The sequence below is a fragment of the Dermacentor albipictus genome, chromosome 5 (genome assembly GCF_038994185.2).
Source record: "Dermacentor albipictus isolate Rhodes 1998 colony chromosome 5, USDA_Dalb.pri_finalv2, whole genome shotgun sequence".
NCBI classification, from domain to species: domain Eukaryota; kingdom Metazoa; phylum Arthropoda; class Arachnida; order Ixodida; family Ixodidae; genus Dermacentor; species Dermacentor albipictus.
The window spans coordinates 61,143,865-61,166,183 of NC_091825.1; the positions used below are offsets into that span (position 1 = coordinate 61,143,865).

General features: G+C 42.7%; 1 long non-coding RNA gene across 1 annotated transcript; it reads right to left on the reverse strand.

Annotated features, from left to right (window-relative positions):
- Window positions 1–872: 872 nt before the first annotated feature.
- Window positions 873–20,371, reverse strand: LOC139060452 (uncharacterized). The gene is made up of 4 exons (XR_011514830.1): window positions 20,065–20,371; window positions 8,966–9,079; window positions 2,473–2,535; window positions 873–1,055 (listed from the first exon to the last, which is right to left on the reverse strand). It is a non-coding gene; the product is annotated as an uncharacterized lncRNA (long non-coding RNA).
- Between the last annotated feature and the right edge of the window lie 1,948 nt (window positions 20,372–22,319).

Below are 22,319 nucleotides of genomic sequence, written 5' to 3' on the forward strand. Positions count from 1 at the left end.
GGCCTTATCCAAACGTGAAAGCAGGGCTTTCGAGTTGTAATGGTGGTGCTCCTGACGGGCAAGAAAAAAAAGGGTGCAATGATACCAACCATGAGGCAAGCTGAATTTCAGGAGCAAGGGCAGTGCCCTACGGTAGGGACATCGAAGTGACGAAGGGTTCCTATATATTAAACGTATTGCAGTAGGAATACTGAAAATCTCATCGTGGTGTTATTGATGCGTCGAATCGAATTCTCAGAGCTCATTCGTTCTGCCAAACTATTTCTAAACCCGTCAAGTTTTTCTGATGTAGCTTTGTTTGGCTTTTGTTCTAGTTTACTCTCCTTGGACGAACCAGGTCTAATATTTCTTGTAATAGTCGGAGGTCTAGGCGCAATTAGTTTATGCAACACGGGGTGTCAGAACATAAAAAATATTTTCATTTTGCTTATTTGTCCACTTTACTGCATGGGATGTCCGCGTTGCCATCATGAAACCTGTAGACATTTCACCCTGTGTGAGTACTGATTGACTTCTTGTCGGCATCCATGATCCCCTGAGTACGTCCAACAGCTCCGCCTAACGCTGGTGCTTTACGCTTGAAATACCACTAACCATGCACGAAGTTTCCGCAATGCTAATCTATGGCTGAATACTGAAGATATAATTTCATTTCAGTAAGATTAGCGCAAATCCCACAGTAGATTACTTATTACGGTAAATGAGGTTTTCAGAGCTCGATCGTTCAGGTACCCTATTCCTTAGCCGAACAACTATGACTGAAGTTATTTTTTATTGTTATCTGTCGTGATGGGTTCTAATATTCCATGTCATATTGGTCACCCTAGGCATTGTTCGTTGAGGTAACACGTTGAGCCAACACATACAAACCATTTCCCATTTTGCCTATTTGCGCAATTTATTTCATAAGATGTCCGCCTTGTCCCAATCAATCGTGAATCCTCTTCATCTCGTCTCAGTGCTGACTCACTTCTTGCGACCAAGCATGATTCCGTCAGGACCTCCAACACCACCGCCCAAAGCGGCAGCTTCATTCGGTACCATGATGATCATAGCTGAAAACGGAGAATGCGTTACAACGATGACTTAGTAAGTTACGTCCCCAATTATTATTACATGATTCTTTGTCATACAAAATTGAGGCATTAGTTAAGCGAATGCATTGCAATAATAATGTCTGTTTCTACCAATCCATCCATCAATTCTTTAAACAGCAACGTCCCATGGTGCTAGGAGCATAGTGGAAAAAGGAAGCAGAAACACAGGCTAGAGAGGTATCATACCACCGGTTACAGTGCCGGTGACAATGGCCGCAATTGAAGTGCACAAAGCCAGTGCCTTCTCAAAACATACAATCTTCTCAGTATAGGCAATTATACAATGAAAACATAATAATGAATTATCAATAAGCACTCAACTTCCACGTTACATATAACACATAAACAAAGAGGGGGTAAAAGTACATTTCAGACAGATACCTTACATCGTTTTTTATAAAACAAGAAGGAAAGATGCATTCGGTGCGCCATTGAGCAGTCGGTACACCAGCTGAATGTGTTGTTGACATCGCCGCTCAAATATAACACCATAATATGAGGCATGATTAGAGAGCGAGTCCAGAGGAAATATGTCTGATGAAAAGTGCTTTTGAGAACACCTGATTTTCAAAAGCTACAGCTGGGCGGAGCTCTCTCTTAACCTCCATTATATGTCCTGCGAAAACTGTTAAACATTATAGACGACGTATGAGTGCCGACTGAAAAATCTGACTAGAGCAGTACTTGAACTGTGCTGTTGCATTCATTTATTCGTTATCGGCCGCTTGTGTATTCGCATCAAGTGAGCTCCGTTGTTTGTCAGTGAAACAGTTTTCGAAATCTTATCCACATCTCAAGGCACGCAATTACGGGGCCTAGTTTTATCTGACGGGCGCCAATCCTGGCACGCTTCACTGATATTAATTTATTATATTTGTTAATTCTTTGGTCACCATGCTAGATTGGTAATTATTATTGGAGTGCAAAAACGAAGATGAGTAACAAAACTAGGGGACAACGCACTGTTATATTTGCGGATGAATACCAACTAAACCAAGTAACAAAACTCTCTGGTTGTAGGATAAACAAAACAATTAAATTCTGGGGGTTCGCGTGTGAATACTCACGATGTGATTATGAAAAATGCCGTAGTAGCGGACTCCAGATAAATTTTGACCATCTGGGGTTCTTTAACGTACCCTCCCCCTACCAATGCATGAGACTGCGGTGCTTTTTTTTTGCATTTCGCCACCCTAGGAACATAGCACCCCTCCATAGCGTCAAAGCCATCATGGCATATAATTAGATTAGCGCTTTCCCACAAGGACTCAGTTGTAGAGTGCATAAGTGTCACCATAAATATTATTAACAGCTGTTGTAGCAGTTACAATAACATCGAAGTAAAATATAAGAGATTTAGACATGATATAAATACCTATGGCTACAGCAACAGCAGCGAGAAGGTCCATTCCCAATGCACGGTTCATGTTGACTGGCGCTGCAGTATAATTGACACGTTGTAGTCAGGGAACAGTAAAACAAAGAAACAATGTTTCATCAGAGGAATGTATTCTCAGGCATTCTCAGCTTTGCCCCTCTATATCAAACCTTCGTCTCTTGTTGGATACAGAGTTAAATGAGGATAGAAAGGCAAATCAGGTTTTTTTTTCATAGCTTCAAGTCATTTTCATCTAAAGTTATGTTTTTACATGGCAAAACCACCATCTGATTATGAGACACGCCGCAGGGAAGAAATCCGGAATAATTTGGTCCACCTGGTATTCTTTGCCTTTTACAAGTATCTAAATACACTGGTGTTCTACCATTTTGCGCCCATCGAAACGCGGACGCCGTTGGCGGAATTCATCCCGCGACCTCGTGATTAGCAGCCCAGCACGATAGCCGCTAAGGAACCACGGCGGGTGACATTTTCACCTGTCTGCAGGTAGGGTTCTCTTGCGTTTTCAGTTTCAAATATCAAAAATACGGAACTTACATGTCCAAGCAATAAATATCTGAAGTTATTAATGAGAAATATTCAATATCTTCTCAATTCTTCACTTTAGGTTTGCGTTGCAATTGCGAAATTTATGGTTCACGTTTGTTGAGAAGAAGCGGTTAGACTAGGACCACTGTAAGGCCGCATTGATTGGTTTGTGTACTTCCCAAGTGTCGCGAGTCGCCCATGCCCTTTGTGCATAGACGGGGGGGGTTCACTTCCCTCCATATCCGAGGGCAACCATTTGTGTTTTAGGAGGGGTTAAGATGCCTGCGTAGTGTCGCGTGACTAAGCATCCGAGGGGCGATCATCGGCCTTTGTTGCTGGGTGATGAGAAAAGCCCACGTTGTGTCAAATAAGAACTCACAGAGTGCACTGTAGAGATAGTGCACGTGTGAGGAGCACATTCGTAGAAGGTCGTCTTATAGACAATGAGCTCAGATGCCACTGAAAGCCATAATTCTGGCAGTACGCCAGAATTATGCGGTACGCGGTGTTTAAGCCCCGGTTTCCGAGGCATTCGTGGCCTAGGGACGCCTTCAGGGTTTGAGACGGCCTATCTATAAATTGGGCGGGCCTGACGTGTTTTGATGAGGCCTACACTGACTATGTAGAAATGCGATGGGAACAGAGTTTTAGGAAGAAGGAGAACAGTTTTGTTTCCCGATATGTTTACGTTTATGAGTAAGCCCATTCCTTTTGTTTGTGGCTTAACACCTTTTAGAGCGCAGCTCTTTGGCGTCCGTTCCTGGGTTTCGCGTCGGCGTTGTCGTCGGCCTCGTAACCAGCTCGCCGACGAATCTGCTCCGCCGCCGCGCATGCGCGCTGTCGGCTCTCCGGGCGAGGGAGGATGATGGAAGGGAGGAGGAGAGACTGTGGAGGAGGGCTGGCTACACAAATGGCTCTTTGGCGTCCGTTCCTGGGTTTCGCGTCGGCGTTGTCGTCGGCCTCGTAACCAGCTCCGCCCCCCTTTCATCCCCCCAGCGCTAGCAGCGACCGACTGATACCGCTTTCGTGAGTCCGCTACCGCACTCACGAAAGACGTCGTGCACTTCCTGCAACTCGCATTAACCGTCCATCGATCCACACCGATGTTAGTAGTGGGGGACTTTAATGTTGACATAAAGACAAACAGCAATTTCCTAACACTTATGCGGGAGAACATCCCGTTCCTCTCGCTCGTAACGCGTCCCACGGCTGTGACAACCTCGCGAGGCACTTGTATAGATCTCGTCTTTGAGAATCAAGCATTGGTGTACCAAGTCGAATATATATCAGTCTATTTCTCCGACCACAAAGCTTCCTTCATGACTGTCAAGAACTGTTAGTGGAGTCTTTGTTAAAGGAATACGTATGAAAAATAAAAAAAAAATTATGTGATAGCGCATACATGTGTTGCTCGATTTCTTTGCCTCAATCTATCGAAAATGTGAAACAGCTTCTTTGCTGCGCTCAAATTTCGCATTAGGAAGTAACGTAATCGTCGGTAATTTTTTTACTCTAATTGCCAACTGAATCTGTGGGATGGGCCATTTGCCCTACCGCCCTTTTACTTTGTATATTTCAGCTATAATAATTGGGACGGTATGCTGTTCCTCAGACTCCGCTAAAATCAGAATTGCTGATAGATCAGTGAGGCTTCATACCATGTATGTTAAAACGAGACTGGACTGAAATCATATTTGCCAATGGGTCAGTGGGGCTCCGCGCCATGTATGTTAAAACGAGACTGGGCTGAAATCATATTTGCCGATGGATCAGTAAGGCTCCGTACCATGTACGTTAAAATGAGACTGGGCTCAAATCCGAATTGCTGATGGATCAGTGAGGCTCCACACTATGTACGTTAACACGAGACTGGGCTCAAACCAGAATAGCTGTTGACCCAGTGAGGCTCCACACCATGTACGTTAAAACGAGACTGGGCTGAAATCCGAATTGCTGATAGATCAGTCAGGCTCCGTACCATGTACGTTAAAACAAGACTGGGCTCAAATCAGCATCGCTGATGGATCAGTGAGGCTCCCCACCATGTACGTTAAAACGAGACTGGGCTGAAATCAGAATTGCTGATAGATCAGTCAGGCTCCTTACCATGTACGTTAAAACAAAACTGGGCTGAAATCAGAATATCTGATAGATCAGTCAGGCTCCCTGCCTTGTAGTTAAAACGAAACTCCGTTGAAATCAGAATTGCTGATAGATCACTCAGGCTTCGCACCATGTACGTCAAAACAAGACTGGGCTCAAATCAGCATCGCTGATGGATCAGTGAGGCTCCACACCATGCACATTAAAACGAGACTGGGCTGAAATCAGAATTGCTCATAGATCAGTCAGGCTCCTTACTATGTACGTTAACACAAAACTGGGCTGAAATCAGAATTGCTGATAGATCAGTCAGGCTCCCTGCCTTGTAGGTTAAAACGAAACTCCGCTGAAATCAGAATTGCTGATAGATCACTCAGGCTCCGCACCATGTACGTTAAAACAAGACTGGGCTCAAATCAGCATCGCTGATGGATCAGTGAGGCTCCACACCATGCACGTTAAAACGAGACTGGGCTGAAATCAGAATTGCTGATAGATCAGTCAGCCTCCTTACCATGTACGTTAAAACAAAACTGGGCTGAAATCAGAATTGCTGATAGATCAGTCATGCTCCTTGCCTTGTACGTTAAAACGAAACTCCGCTGAAATCAGAATTGCTGATAGATCACTCAGGCTCCGCACCATGTACGTTAAAACAAGACTGGGCTCAAATCAGCATCGCTGATGGATCAGTGAGGCTCCACACCATGCACGTTAAAACGAGACTGGGCTGAAATCAGAATTGCTGATAGATCAGTCAGGCTCCTTACCATGTACGTTAAAACAAAACTGGGCTGAAATCAGAATTGCTGATAGATCAGTCAGGATCCCTGCCTTGTACGTTAAAACGAAACTCCGCTGAAATCAGAATTCCTGATAGATCACTCAGGCTCCGCACCATGTACGTGAAAACGAAACTCGGCTGAAATCAGAATTCCTGATAGATCAGTTAGGCTCCGCACCATATACGATAAAACGAGACTGGGGTCAAATCAGAATTGCTGATAGATCAGTCAGGCTCCGTACCATGTACCTTAAAACGAGGCTGAGCTGAAATCAGAATTCCTGATAGATCAGTGAGTCTCTGTACCATGTACCTTAAACGACTCAGGGCTCTAACAGTCATTGAGAAATTTGAAGAATGAGATTTTGTTTCTCGATTGTTCAAGTTGAATAGCATTTTTTTTTATTTACTGTGTGTACACAAAAGTTTACGCATAAGTATTTATGGTACATCTGATCTCCATAGCTTCCTGTGTGCATTCGATCAACGACTGCCAATCATAGTCCAAGAATCTTCACGTTCCAACGGAGAAGCAAGGACAGCAGATGAAAGGAATGTTTACTGTCACTTTTGTGCAATCCGCTTTGAAATTGATCTGCAAGATGCGTGGACGTTCCCGCTAACATATTCCTATAATTGTGCCTTAAGCACCTAGGGATAATCTCATCTTTAACGTCAATAGATTTTTTTCGTCAACCCAATATTTTCATCCATCTCACTATTTGCTGCCGATCAACAGGTGCACATTGACGCCTCAATTTATAACCTTCAACGTACATTTACTACAGTCTACTTTCCAGGAGCATAAGCACTAAGTCTCATCCGTATGCGATACCAAGCCTCAGTTACAACTACTCGGTTAGTTAGAAAAAATTGACCCACGCTCAACTCGCAAAAATTAGTGCTAGATTCACCCATAATTTTCCTGCCCCCTCAATGATGCTCCTCTGCTCATGCAGCGCCACCTCTCTGGACATAAGCCTTATAAATTAGTTCAGTAGCAACATCGTTAACACCCCGTGTTCACTGCCAGGGTTTGCGTCGCTACATTAGAGCTGCGTTTCTGAAGGTTCGTGTAGGGTATGTCAGAGGTCCTGAATGGTTTCACAGGAAGGGTGACAGTCAGTGTATTCTATTCCTGCTTTAGTGCAACGTAAGCACATGTTATATTGGATCGTACCTACTACCGCACAGAGCCGACTTCGCTTTAAGCAGAGAACATCGCTTACCATGTGCATGCGATAACGAATAACAGTGGCTTCATGTTGGTTGTGCGCATAAATTGATGAGTCATTTTTGAAGGCGGCATATCTTGCGTCCCAATTATAGTTTGGTACATTCCTATCATTTCGTTCGCAACTCTGAGGCATGGGTTATCGCTCTGTTTTTCTCAACCCATTTCTTTATTATTTCGTCCTCGTTCCCTCACTATGCCCCTCCCTATTGCTCTCTTGTTATTCACACACTAATGTTTTTCTATGCACCATATTACCTTAAGAGCCGGCCTTCATTGCACTCTTCCTGGTGGCGGCTGCCAGCTCGCTCTTTTTCTCAGATATGTGATTGTTTTCTATGTGCCAGCTTAATAATATTATTAGATAACGCTGAGGTCATGGTCATCTGGAAAGTGCACTTGTCTTGGTTGTTTGCTAAGCACAGATATATTTGCAGCGTCACGGCTTCAAGTGCACAATTGTAACGTGTGCTTTGAAATTATTTAAATAATTTAAAAGTTTATATTTAAGGTATTTGAAGTAACTAAAACCTTGAATTATTGAATCTGCATTGCCATTTCTTACGGAAATAGTGTCCGTCTCTTCAGGTAAACCACCTGACGAAGGCACAGCCCGTCGTATACTGACTGCCGTTTTTGAAAGTGCCTGGCGGACTCTCATATTTACATTTCTATTAAGAGCGGACGGTGAAAATGTGATTGAACTGCAACACTAATAGCCATGAACTGTAGTGTTCACACTGTGCATGCTGGCAATCAGCACCGCTTGCCTCCCTCACTTTCAGTCTATTCAGAGGAACATATATCGCCCCACTAATGCTCTTTCAAAGTGATTTGTATGAAGCGAAGATTGTGGCAAAAAAAGCCTATTTACCATTGGCAGCTGTTGTAGTATTTGATATAAGGAAACATTTCCTCTGTTGATTGTCATCAGCTACCTCATGCACACAAAGGCAGCATGTGTGTGCAATCATATTTATTTTGGAAAAAGTCTATATAATCCTTAAAGTGGCCTCCAACAAACCAAACAAACACAGTGATTTCAATTTCCATAAGAATCAAAGCATAGTTCTTCACTCAAAAGCAGTATCAATTTTAATAGGACACGAATGTTGCGAGCTCACTGACGCGCGTCACTACTTTAGCACTTGTCTTGTTTCCACCTTGCAACGCCGTCATGATGCGTGAGAGACATGGTTTTAGTTTTTTGTTTTTACGATAAGGAGAGCCGCGAAACCCCTATATAGCGTTGCAAACTTGTCTCTTGTATAAAATGCTAATGTATTGAATTAAGCCAATGAATAAAAAGAGATGAGTATAGACCCTTTCAATATTTACAAACTTAGGCCCTGAATGGTTTTCGATTTTGATCACTGACGTAGTCCGCTAAATGTAACGAGCAAGAAATTCATTGGCGGCGATATCGAGAAGCAGGCATGCGCTAAAAATCGAAGGTGGCGGTTTTCAACATGTTTCTTTACACATAATAACAATTTTACACACCATGTCTGCCCTTCATTTTACAAAAAAATTCTGTGTTAGCTTTGAGACGCAATGCGCAAGTTGAACTTGAAAATATATTTTGTAAACACTGAAGCAAATTAGAAAAAACGCATTGTGTTCCAGCGCTGCTCTGTCGCTGCGGTTCTTGTGAGAGTGAACCCTCCAAACTTTAGAGATAAAGTCATTGCTCAAATGAATCTTCCATTCAGAATATGCACACTTGCTTAAACCACGGTTACCAAGTTCACAATTTGCCCATTGTCATGGTGACGTATTAAGCATGTTAAGCCAAAATATGTACACAGCAACTTACTCACCTGTACTTCCAATACAAGCCTTCAGCGAAGTGGGCAGAAATGGCTGGTTTAATAGACGGTCCATTCAAGGGGCCCTTAAATACCAGGAATAAGTGCTCAGGTTTCTCCATTGGGCTAAAATATAGAAACAAAAGCAAGCATTATTAGAAACGAAATGCAACACTCATCACAGTTGTCATTAAAATCTTGATCGAATTTTTATGGTGAGCTCTTCCAATGCGGCTAGTGCTGTAAACGGCAATTGTAGGAGGGTAAACGAAGCTTTCTGCAGTAAATAAGTAAAGTCCATTCACTCCACTTTTGTCATTTTCTCTTGCTGCAGTAATTGACAATTGTCAGAGCAATGACAAAATTTCATTTTGTACTCCACCAAGCATTCTGACCGGAAAAAAAATAAGTGCAAACATACGTCGCCCTGAAAGGAATGTTGCAGGGCATTTTATTGAGTTTGAAGAATGCGCACGTTTTGCTGAAGCGGATTTGCCCTCTTGAGCTGTCTCATCCTAAAGAGAAATTGATTCTGCAAATTCGCGAGGACTTTATCAGTTCTGTAACTTTAGGAAACAGGAAAATCCTACCATACTTCAAAAAAAAGGCACCAGACACCATGCGCGCACAAGTATTCGATCAAAGCACTCAAATAGAACTTGCTGGAGACAACAGAGAGTAAAGGACAATATATTTTAATACGAATAGCTATATTTCGTTTCTTCAGCCGTTTTCAGGCTATCTATCTATCTATCTATCTATCTATCTATCTATCTATCTATCTATCTATCTATCTATCTATCTATCTATCTATCTATCTATCTATCTATCTATCTATCTATCTATCTATCTATCTATCTAACTTTCTATCTATCCATCCACCTATCTATCTATCTATCTAGCGGCTTACTCCCACCCAGTTGATCCAAGTTGTCTACCAGCTTGCGCCACTAGGTACGGGCTCCATGTAATGAGTTGCGGTATTTCCGTTGTCATTCTATTTTCGGAATCCCTTGCTCTCCTCATGGCATTGTGGTCACGGCTTCTGCTCTTACCCAGTGGTCCAAGATGGCTCCTAGTTTTCGCAACTGTATATGTTATTGTAGACGGGATGACGACGCGGTCGCCGCATCCCCGTATTTCAGCTTTCTAATTCGACGCACTCCATGCTGTCCTCCTAAGGCCTCTAATCATCAGACAGTCGCCATGCATTCGAAGACATACTGCCATAGTGATGTCGTTGTCATTCAATCATGGTCATTCCAGCTTCCTCACCGAACTCTCGTCATTCCGCCGTCCTCACGTCTTCTACTCAGTTCTAGCGGTCCATGTTAGGGCTAGTTAGATAGTTAGGGCCACAAGTTTTGTTTGTAGTCTCGTGATGCCATCGTAGCCGTTCCATTGTCTTCGTTTCGGCATTGTCACCGGACTCTCGTCGTGCCGTCGTCACCACGCTGTCGTTTCATCGTTGTCATCAGTTCAATTACGGCATGCCATCGTTGTCATACTGCTTTTGTCCCTTCATCCATGTCAATTTTCTTTTGTCATTTTATTTTAATATAGTTGTCATAATAAACAAAATAATTGAAGACACAAGGAAAAAGGCGGCAGATCCCACGGTCTGTGAGAAATGATTTTATGCGAAGATGTGCGGGCGGAGCCTACCAAGTTAACGAGTCTACCATGAGAGCACCAAGACGTAGGTGGATCTTTCATGGCTCAAATGAAACGCACGTCTTGGCATTTATGTCATGCGCGATAATTTATGTTCCTTATACACTCCTGTCATACTATGACAATTTTAGTACGTATCAAGGTAACGAAACGACCACGGGAGCGCGAACAGGCAGAAAGCTGGTTCTTGACCTACATGACACACAAGTCGGATATTCATGCCATGCCCAATATTTATCTTCGTCATACATCCTTGTCATACTACGTCAGTTTTAGTATATACCAAGGCGTAGGCGGCTGTTTATTTATGTACATGTACCTTACAGGCTTCGAGAAGGCCTTGTGGGGGGGGGGGGGGGGGGAATACGGTAACATATTAGTATGGAATCGGGAAAAAATAAACATCAGTAATATTAAAGGTACATGCACGCAACATGGAAAGTTAATACAACTTTAGCAAATAGAGTATTTACAGCAATCAGAATGAACGGTAAACACAATAACATGACAGCATAATAACATTATAAACGTTTTTGAATATATGCCGTAGCAAGTATAGTGAAAAATTAGGATCACTGAAATTCTTTTACTAACTTGTAGAAAAATGCAGGAAAGAAATTAAGAGAAGGCAAGACGTGTTAGACGGTTGAAACAGCATATTGATCTGTTAGGTGCTTGAAAAATGCACTGTGTTTAGATTGGCAAGTGATGTTATCTGGTAGAGAGTTCCATTGCGCGGGGCAAAGCTGAAACATAAAAAGCGTGTGTGTTTCAATAAATTCGGGTGTAGCAGAACTGACTGTTCACTCTTTGAGACGTCAACGGTGCTTTTTTCAGGTTTGATAAGGCTAGGCCAACTGTGTCAATGAATCTATGAAATTATAAAATAAGGACAATATCACGGCAAGTAGTTAGCAGTCGCAATGAAAGATCGACTTTTGTTTGGGTACACTTGGCTGGTTGCTATATTTTTTTTAATGAAACGGCTCACTCTATTCTGGATGCTGTCTAGGAGTTCGATGAGGTATTTTTGGTGAGGAGACCATGTATACAAGGCGCGCTGGATTTGTAACCGTACAATAGTGATGTAAGCTAGATTTCTTAGCGGTGAAGGCGCACTTCTTAAGTTGCGGCACAGAAATTCTAGCGATCTGGAGGCGTTAGCTGAAGTGGAGGTGGTGTTATTAGTCCATGATAGATTGTGCGTAAGGAGCACTCCTAAGTACTTATATACTGTGGTGTCGTCGACTACGTCAAAATTCAAATGTTATCAAAAGTGTGAGTTAACAGTTTTTCGAGAAAAAGAAACTTCTTTGCACTTCGACATGTTTAGGGACAAGAGCCATGTAACACACAAAACACTGATATGTGCAACATCATTTTGGAGTGCGCGTGACCAGTGGTACAGCTAATCGAACGTTATACAATGCAGTCTTCAGCAAATAATCGTACAGAAGAGGATATATTGTTCTGTAAGTCGTTAATGAAAATTAAAAATAGAAGAGGTCCGAGTACACTGCATCGAGCTACACCACCGGTGACGTCAGACAGGGCAGAAGAAAAGTTAGCAACAACAGTGAACTGTTCGCCATTAGTAAGAACATTACTAATCCATTAAAGGGTTAGCAAGGCATGTTCAACTACAAAAACCTTTCATACCAGGCGACTATGGTCTGCATGATCAAATGCTTTCGAGAAGTGCAAAACATGCAGTAAATTTGTTTATTACTGTTCATACCAAAGTGTAAGTCTGAGTCAATTGTAGTCGTTGGGTTTTTAAGAGACTCCTTTTGGAAACCACGCTGTTTCCGGTAAAAAATTTATTAGATTCAATTTAAAAATATACATGGGAAGCGATGATGTATTCTAACATTTTTCAGCAATTGCTCATTAGTGATATTGGACGGTAATTTTCATCGAACTCTTGTCACCTTTCTTAGTGACAAGCACTACTTATGCTGTCTTCCAGTCTGTAGGAAGCATACCCGTTGTAAGGGACTGGTTAAATAGGTGTAGCAGAAGTTTGCTTGATACTTGTATTGTGTTTTTTAGTATTGACCTATATTACACGCACATCATGACATTCATGTCATTAACTATCGTTTATGTTCGTCATACATTGTTATAACATATTGTGCCAATTGTGGTACATACCAAGTTAACAGAACGACCGGTAGAGCACCAAGACATAAGCGGCTATTTCATGGTCTATGTGACACACGTGTCCTTACGCTCATGTCGTGTCCTATCATTTATGTTTGTCGTGTACTCTTATTATAATATGCCAATTTTGCTACCAACTCCGTTAACGAAACAAGCACGAGAGCACCTAGGCGTAGGTGGCTAGATAGCCAGATAGCGAATGTCAAAGTGTCAAATGCTGTAGTTGTTGTGCGCATCGCAGAAAACTTTATTTCATTTCATTTATAATTCAAACGGCTATACCATCATTGTCACGGTGTCGTTGTGCCACAGCCGAAATCAGGACGCTTTTGGCAGAACGTCGTCGTTATGCCGTCGTAGTCGTGCCGTCTTCTTCACCACAGCATCATGATCGGTCTCTTGTCATACGGTCGTCGTCATTCAGGTTCCCTGATACAGTATTCGCCACGACATTGTCATCATACACTTTTGTATCCCATTGCCCACTAGAGCGGCCCTTCTATTAAACCTAATATTTCTGCCAACATCACTGAAGGCTTGTCGTACAAGTACAGGTGAGTAAGCGGCCATGTACGCTTCTGGTTTCGCAAGTATATTAGGTCGCCATGTGGTTGGGCTATTGTGAAATTGTTACCCATGGTTTACCTAGTGCGCTATTTAGGAATAGATTACCTTCCAGAATGGCATTGTATATAAAGTTCACTGATTTCTTTTTCTTCTACGGTCGTCAGCCCGCACACCAGCATTTTACACGAGACAACAAGTCGGCCGTGCATTAAAATGACGTTCAAGCTCTTCCCATCGTAAAAATAAAACAGCTCAAAGCATGTCTTTCATGCATGACGACAGCGCTGCAAGGTTTCAAGTATGAAGTTTGTTACCGTAAATGCAAAATCCAGTGCAAATGCAAGGCCGCACAGTGTCAGGAGGAAGTCCAAAAGTTTAAACTGTGGAAAGGGCTCCTATCTGAATCGGACGAAATAATTTTAGTAAGCGCACGAATGAATTGACAAATATAGAATAAATGATTAAAAGAAAAACAGAAGAGCATCTATAGAGAACGTAAAACTGATTACTAGACTAATAAAAATGACGAAAGCAAACACGTTTCAAAGACGGCCTAAACCGGCTCAACGACAACATTTTTCAATCGAGTTTTAGATTGTTCCAAGTTTAAATAACACAGACACGGACAGTTTGTTCACCGTAATGCCTAGCAACTTTTCGTAGGAGAAAGTTATATGACAAACCAAACCTTGTTGAATATTTATTAGTGACTCGGTGCATTGGAAAAATATCCATGCAAAAATGACAGTCTATGAATATATACAACAAGAACTTCAGGCTAGATTCATGTGTCGAAGTAAAAGGAAATATAATCAATTATAGAAAAGCGGCTTAGATGCTGAAAGAGCGGAGGTAAATGTTCCAATTTTCAATGCCCGTTCATGCATGCTAAACAAGGCAGATATGTGAGCATGCTAAGTATTTGCCTTAGCAGCAATAGCATATTTATTATGTGTGTGGATGAAGCGTGGTAAAGGGAGAGAAGTGCATTAACGTAAAAAGGCTGAAGGAGTTTTATTTAAAGATATTATGCCGCAGCCAATTTTCTGAACGGAATCAATGTGAGCGTCAACTTTTTGACTAAAATGTACAACTACTAGGAGCACAGCACAACTTATTTACTTAATTCCAATGTTGCTTATTCGTAAGTATAAATTAGCTGTCATACATCTTTTCGGAGAATGGAAAACAATAGACTGAGAATTATGAGGATATATGCTTACCTAATTTTTATAACGCCACTTTTCCAGCCGGCGTACAGTGTAGTTTCCTTTATCGAAAATTTCAGTGGGGCTTATGGCAGATGTCAAAATCATTGTATCATCAGCGTAAGGAAAACACTTGGAATTTTATAAATTACTGGGAAAATTATTAATGGTATTCAAGAATAAGGGCAGATCGACAGTTGATACCTGTGGTGCTCATTTAGCAATGAGCCTTTGTTGGAAATAGGCACGAATAATGAAAATTAATGAAAGGTGAAAATAAGACAAACGCTAAAGTTTGACATTCGTCATTCTACTCACTATATTCATTTCTTACATTATATACTAACACCGAGGAAAGCACAGTACTTCGGTGCTTCCGGTAATTGAAATCACTCTGCTTGGTAAGTCGGGGGCCCCTTAGGAAATGATAGAAAAGTTTTCTTAAGCTTAACGCGAGACACAAACTGCGTTTCTGTATTTCAGCCAGGTGATCAAAATAAACAGAGCGAAACATTTGGTTAGGTCGAAAGCAACGACATTATGCAGATGGTACGTAAGTTTTCTTTCCTGCAGTCGTCTATTCATAGAAATTATTTTTAAAGCAGATTAGTGGCGCCGTATATGTCTCTGAAAGTCATCCTGACATTAAGGAAGATGGACTGCGCTGACAGCAAGGTTATACAGCTGACACATTACCATTTATAAATAGCACTGTTGCTGATGAATCATGTGGTTCACCATCCACTGTTTATAGCAATAGAAATTTTACTCAGTCGGGCACTGTCAAGAACTGCATTCAGCATACAGCGGTATTAGGCCTTCTCAGGTGACCTGAAGAGATGGACACTATATCAATGGAAATTTTCACTGGCGAATTAAAAGAATTTATTTATTATGTTTTATTTACACGTGGGAAGGCCCACATTCCAATTGGGCATTTCAAGCGGCAAAGCTACGAAATTTTGTCTGCCTAGCAGAAATTTTAAAACTTGCGCCTCTTTCGAAATGCCCGTGAGATGGGAGACCCGTAGCGGATATATACAAACTGAATCTAATTTATCAGTATAACGTCCAAGCACGTGGCGGAGGGACAGCAGACGAACATTATTGAGCATACAGAAATCTTCTTGACGAATGCAGAACTCATTTGTCCGAGAGGAGCTTCAGTCGGCGTCTTAATTCTCGGTACTTCTCACGTGTGACGGTATTCGCGGTGATTTTACACATACTCCCCGTGGTCATATGGGGCAGACGACATGATAATAGAGGTTTCACTGCATGATCACTGTGGGCGACGAAGCACTGTGCCGGAGTCGGTACGGAGAGCAATACAGCAAGCTGTGAAGTATTCCTGTCCGTTTTTTCAGCACTATGTGGATGACAACTAACCGAGAAGTTGTGATTGAAGCTGAGCATGCTGAACTTCGTGCTTGCGTTTCTGGTCAGAAGGCTGCAGTATTTGTTCTTTGAAGGCAATAAATTGGGGTGTCAGTGTACACATTTAAATGACGAGCAAATTAAGGGTAGAGCGGGATTATTCCACGAAATAAACAGGTTGGCATTTCAGATAAGATCATGCTGAAATGCTTCACGTACCCTTTAACGAAAATGATAGCAGAAACGCCCATGCACATTGTAGCAAGGCTGAAGCCGGGTTAGAAAAACTTGTCCTTGTCCAACCAATTCAGCTAAATAAACTTTATTTCCCTTCATCAAAGCTTGAATTTTGCAATTCTAACTGGTAACCTAAACACCATAATTGAAAATGCATTGAGTATTTTTTATTACCACAATGTCGTGATGTTGCTTCCACACATAACTTCCGTATTTTGATAGCTGAAATTGTAGAAGTACATTAACGCTACTTGCACACATTTTGAAATACGTTACAACAGCGAAGACAAATTTCATTTGCCTTTCTAGTCTCACTTCACACTATGATAAGAGAGAAAAAAAAGCTTTGAATGAACAAGCATAAACGTGATAATGTCGCAAATAATATTTATCTGACGCAACATCGTTTTATGTTTGACTGGTCTCTAAATAGGTGTGCTCTTTCCTCTCCAGTGGCCAGTCAACATGAACCGTCTGTTGGAAATGGACCTTCTCGCAGCTGTTGCTGTTGCCATACGTACATATACCACATCAAGTTATATTTATCCATGGTGTTTTTTTATTTATTACAACTTCCGTTACTTTTTCGGGTGAGGCCTTTGGACCTGACAAGTGAGTCCTCGTGCGAAACAGTTATCCTAATAACTCGCCAAGGTGGAGTAGGGGCTATAGTATTCCTCTGCTGAGCACTAAGTCGCGGGATCGAATCCCGACCGAAGTGGCCTCGTTTTGATGGCGGCGAAATGCGAGAATCTCCGTGTCCCGTACATTGCGGGCTCGGAAAAGGTGACGTGAATTTAAACCCACGGGGTTCAAATTAATCCGCAGTCCTCGACTACGGCATCATCATAATCAGGACAGAGTTTGGTTGAATGGTAGTTGGGCTTTTTGATATTGACTCCTGATAAATTTAGCGCTTGGTAATGTCGTTTGGTGAGTCCCCTTCATCTTCATCGTTTGTGCTGTAATACCTAGGAATCTAACATTGTCAATTATTACATAAATAACGATTATTCTTTATGCACGTGAGTGCAGTTAGCATCGGTGCAGCTAGTCTGATACAACCAAATCCCGTCATAAGCTCTCGTCAAATATGAAACTAATATACTGAATAACATTCCACACCCAAAATGCAATTGTGTTTTCACAGCATATCAGACGGCAGTTGAGAGAATGCTTCGCTCTTTTGTAGAGTTAAAAGTGATTGTAAAGTGCAATCACTTCTTTTCTTCAGACCCATTTTCTTGTTACTCGGTGTGTAAGGAGGCTTTGTATGTTAAAGTTTTGTTGGAGCTGTGTTCTCTATAATGAACTTCTCTGGTGTATTCACGACTAAGTTCTAGGACTGCTATATCTTTCTTGGAATTTTCACATTTACACTTATTATGTGTTCATTCTGCAATTGTGTAAACTGACAACACTATATTTTCAGAAGACACCTGTGCTCTGTACATATCTTGAAGCCGCTGCCGCCACCATTGCAACAGGGGACATGTTACCTTTGAAGCCTGCATTTCTGCTTACTTTTTCCACTACACTCCTAGCATTTTGGAATGATCTTCTTTAAGGAGCTTATTTATCAATTTATTTAATCAAACAGCTATTCCTGTTATAACGGCCTAACGGTTAACTAAGATTAAAACCATTAATTAAGGCCTACATTTCTCTAGACAGAGAACTTCATATAATTAAATGGAGACAATTTAGTGACCCATTGTTGTAACGCATTCTGCGTTTTCAGCTATGATCATCATGGCCCCCAACGAAGCTGCCGCTTTGGGCGGTGGCGTTGGAAGTGCTGACGGAATCATGCTTGGACGCAAGAAGGGAATCCGCAGTGACAGAAGATGAAGTGGCTTCAAGTGTTATGATGACAGCGCCGATATCTCATGCAATAAAATGCGAAGATAAGCAAAATGGGAAACGGTTTGTGTGCGTTGGTACTACGTGTTACTTAAGCGAATAATGCCAAGAGCTACTACTACGATAATAATTATCAGAACTCGTTAGCCCAAGCAGAGTACATTATGACTGACATCCATAAAAATTTAATACAGAAAGAGCCCTGGCTTTCAGCGCAGCCGAAGCGGCAGATCATTGGAGTGCAGCAGTTTACATTGAAGGCCGTAAGTTAATGTGCAAGCTAGACGCAGGTGCTAACTGCTGCGTCATTTCAAACAAGGATGCTATACTGCTGCCAAACAAGCCACAGCAAACCTGCCACGCCACATTGACCACTTTTTTCGGTCATAAGACTACTGCGAGAGGAAAAATTCGGCTGCGACTGTCAGCAGAGTCGTTTTTCGTGGTCGAACAAAATGTGCCCGTGACTCTGAGCGGATCAGTGGCGGAACGCCTCTGGTTTCTTTGTCGCGTGCAAAACGTTCACGTCGAAGAGTTATACCCGGCAGCTCAACCTTTCGCAGACGTTTTCAGTGCACTGGGACAGCTGAAAGGCGTGGAGCATACAATGCAGCTAAAGCCAGAAGCCGTAGGAGTTGTCGTGCCAGCCAGGACAGTTCCAGTGGCCCTTCAAGACAAAGTCAAGGAAGAGCTTCTGCGCATGGAAGAACAAGGCGTGATAGCAAAGGTAAAGGGCCCGACGGAACGGTCGAGTTACATGGTCACAGTCATTAAGAAAGATAAAGTGCGCATCTTCCTAGACCCCATAGCGCTGAACAAGGCGCTGTTACGGGAAAACTATCCAATGCCTACTCTCGAAGACGTTGTGCCAATGCTTGCGGGCGCCAACGTTTTTTCCAACCTTAGACGCAGCATCGGGGTATTGGCAGAGAAAGCTAGACGACTCAAGTTCCAAACTTTGTACAATGAGTACACCTTACGGACGCTACAGGTTCTTGGGCATGCCTTTTGGCATTGCCTCTGCTCCGGAGATATTTCAGGCAGCGATGCACCGCGTCCTAGAAGGCCTGCCAAATGTCGCATTAGTAATGTATGACATTCTTCTCTGGGGCAAGACTAAGCAAGAGCAAGACCACAATCTACAGCTTCTTCTAACGCGCTGCCGAGAACAGAATCTTCGACTAAACTTGAAGAAATGCTTCTTTTTGCAGCGAGAGTTGCGCTACCTGGGACACGTGCTCAGCGCCGAAGGCGTGCGTGTGGACGCCCAACGTGTTCAAGACATTCTGGAAATGCCGACACCAAAAAACTGCAAGGAACTTCAAGTGTCTTTGGGCGCTATAAATTTTGTACAGCGCTTTATCCCAAACATGTCTGTAGTAACAGCCCCACTACGAACTTTGTTGCGACAAGACATTGCATGGGTTTGGACGGAAAAACAGCAAGAACGCTTTCTTAGATTGCGTGAGGCACTGATTCAAGCACCTGTGCTCAGCTATTTTTATCCAAGCAAATCCGTGACGCTATCAGTTGATGCAAGCCAGCTGGGGGTAGGTGCTGTGCTTATACAGGATGCGCAGCCTGTTGCTTTTTCCTTCTTCTTTGAAATTCGAGAGTTTCGTACAACAACTGCAAGATCTTTTACCACGTGGTGTTCTCAAATTTTCTCGGTCCATGGCTTGCCCAGGAAGTTGTGCACTGACAATTGTCCGCCTTCTAACAGCAGTGAGTTTAAGGACTTTCTCAACACCTTGGCTGTTGATCACATCACCTCAAGCCCCTGTCATCCGCGTTCCAATGGCATGATGGAGAGAGCGGTTCAGGAAGCAGAAAAGCTGTTAAAGAAGTGTTCCTTTAAAATGTCGGTGTTTCAAATGGCATTGCTTGAATGGCGCAATACTGCACGTGATGATGTGCGCCAGTCCCCAATACAGAGGCTGATGGGACGCCAGGCTAGGACGCTTCTTCAAGAAATACGCCAATGACAGAGGACCTACTACAACCATGGCAGCAGCAACTTACCGCCTGTGATGCCAGGTCAGCAGGTCAAAGTATACGATACAAACCAGCAGACTTGGTCTCCCGCCGTCGTTCTCCGACCAGCCGATGAACACCGCTCAACGATCGTCAAGACTGAAGACGGCCGGGAACTTCGGCGCACAGGACAGCACCTCCGCCTGGTAGACCCACAGCCGGAAGTGAGCCTCGTGCTCGAAGACGTATCTTCCACAGAGCCCCCTCAAGAACTACGGAGAAGCACAAGACTTCGATGCGAGCCCTGTCGGTACCCTCAACAAGAGACACGTTAACCACGTCTTAAGTTCCCATGTAAAAGGGAAGATGTAGCAAGGCTGAACAAGTGAAACCTCACGCTTATATGCATGCACTGCGCATGCTCCACTGCGGCACTGCTTTGTATACACATCCCATTCATTCTTGCAATAAAGTTGTTCATTGCCTGACCCCGACTCGCCTACAACTGATAAGACGCGCTGATAGCTAGGTTACATATACTAGATATCTGCTGTCGATAGCTGTGGCCTGATTGACAGTAGTCAGCCGTCATCCTTTACAGTTAGTTTTTAAGCAAAAATGTCACAGGCGAGAAGCTAGGCTGCATTAGCGCTCTCTCTGCTAGCTATTCTGAAACATACGTGTAGGTACGGCCATTGCTTCTGCCTCTATGACGCATGCATTGAACGTTACTGACTGTAAATTAGGCAATAGCTTACTGTTGGCGTGTTAAATTCGCAATTGCGCAGCTCGTCAAGGGCACATGTTCGATACCTAGTGGCGTATTTAGTATGAGGTTTGTGAGATATAACCATTCGGTGAGGCTGTGTGTGAGAATGGTAAATAAGGACGGCTACAATGGCTATTTTTGGCCCTCATGCACTACAATGTGGAGCAGGATCACAGCAGCTCTACATTTTTGCACGCTTCCTTTGGATGCACTTAGGCGTTTCTATGGTCAGGCCAGCTGCACTGAAGATCCCGAAGGCAACACAGGAATTATATGCGGAATTGAACAGTAAGCTCAGCACCCAACTCACTAAGAATAGTCGTAGTGGCAATCAGCAAGCGTAAGTTCCTTATGTAACTTGTCAATATTCACGGCAAAAGCAACAGGAGAGTTTGGAATGACATTCAATTTCATAAAAGATAAAGATCGTATCAAAATCTGAAATTTTGTAGCTTTTTGTTCACAGCGTATCAAGTACATTAAGTGTACCGGGCAGTTGGAAGAATAGCAATTTTATGCTAATAGGTAAATACTCAACTGCCAAAACCTTGTAGGGTTTCGGTACATTCGCCTGCTGTCGCTATCCGTAACGGTATTAACCAAGTTAATTGTTGATACAATCAGGGCAACACTTAAGCTCGTTCCCTTTAGAATACGGGCTGATGAACGACGTCCACGTCATCAGTCATGTACTGGATCAGTATATATATTGCGAAAAAACGCTTATTATTGTTTTCAAGATATACGAGAATACGTTCCATTTAGTGCAGGCGCCACTCATGAATGATTGGCGGTTGAGCTTTAATACCTCAAGTACCAGCTCTGGCCAAAGAATGTCAAGCACAGGTAGCGGTTAGTTAACAATGGTTCATGAACTCATCGTGCATGTACCACGGCTTTAAATGCATCTAAAATTAGTCACTTTGTAAGTGCGCAAAATATTAGTGCTAAAAACACGAAAATGATTCGAGAGGCATGCTATGGCTGTAAAACACACATGGCATGTTGATTATGAACGAAAAGTAGAAAAGCGTAGGCATAGCACGGATGCCTCACGCGGATCCTTGAGCGCAAGAAGGTGGAGGCTCGAAATACTCATTCCGCAGCAGCAGCAGCGTCTGAGAAGAGACCATGCTACGGATCGCTTGTGCAAAACATTTAGTACGTCTGCATGCTTTAAGGAAGTTTAGGTTGATATAAGGTGAAAGAGCAGGTCAATGCCTAGGAACATTGTGGAATGCGTTGACAGTGTGGAAATAGGAAACGTTTTTTGATGAACCTTTTGTTCCCGACTGAGCAGAAAAGTATGAAGGACAGAAAATATCACGCCACAGATTAGTGGCTCATCACCAGTAAGAAGATGAAAGTGCGTGTCATGGGTGCGTGTCAAGAAAACCTCGCATCGCCTTAATTTTATAAGGGCGGCCAATTTTCTAGCCATTATTTGAGAACATGAAACTTATTGGATATTTCATTATCCCATAAACGCTGGCAGTAGCTCCGAAGCTTTGCCGTTAGAAAGTTTCCCAGCCTT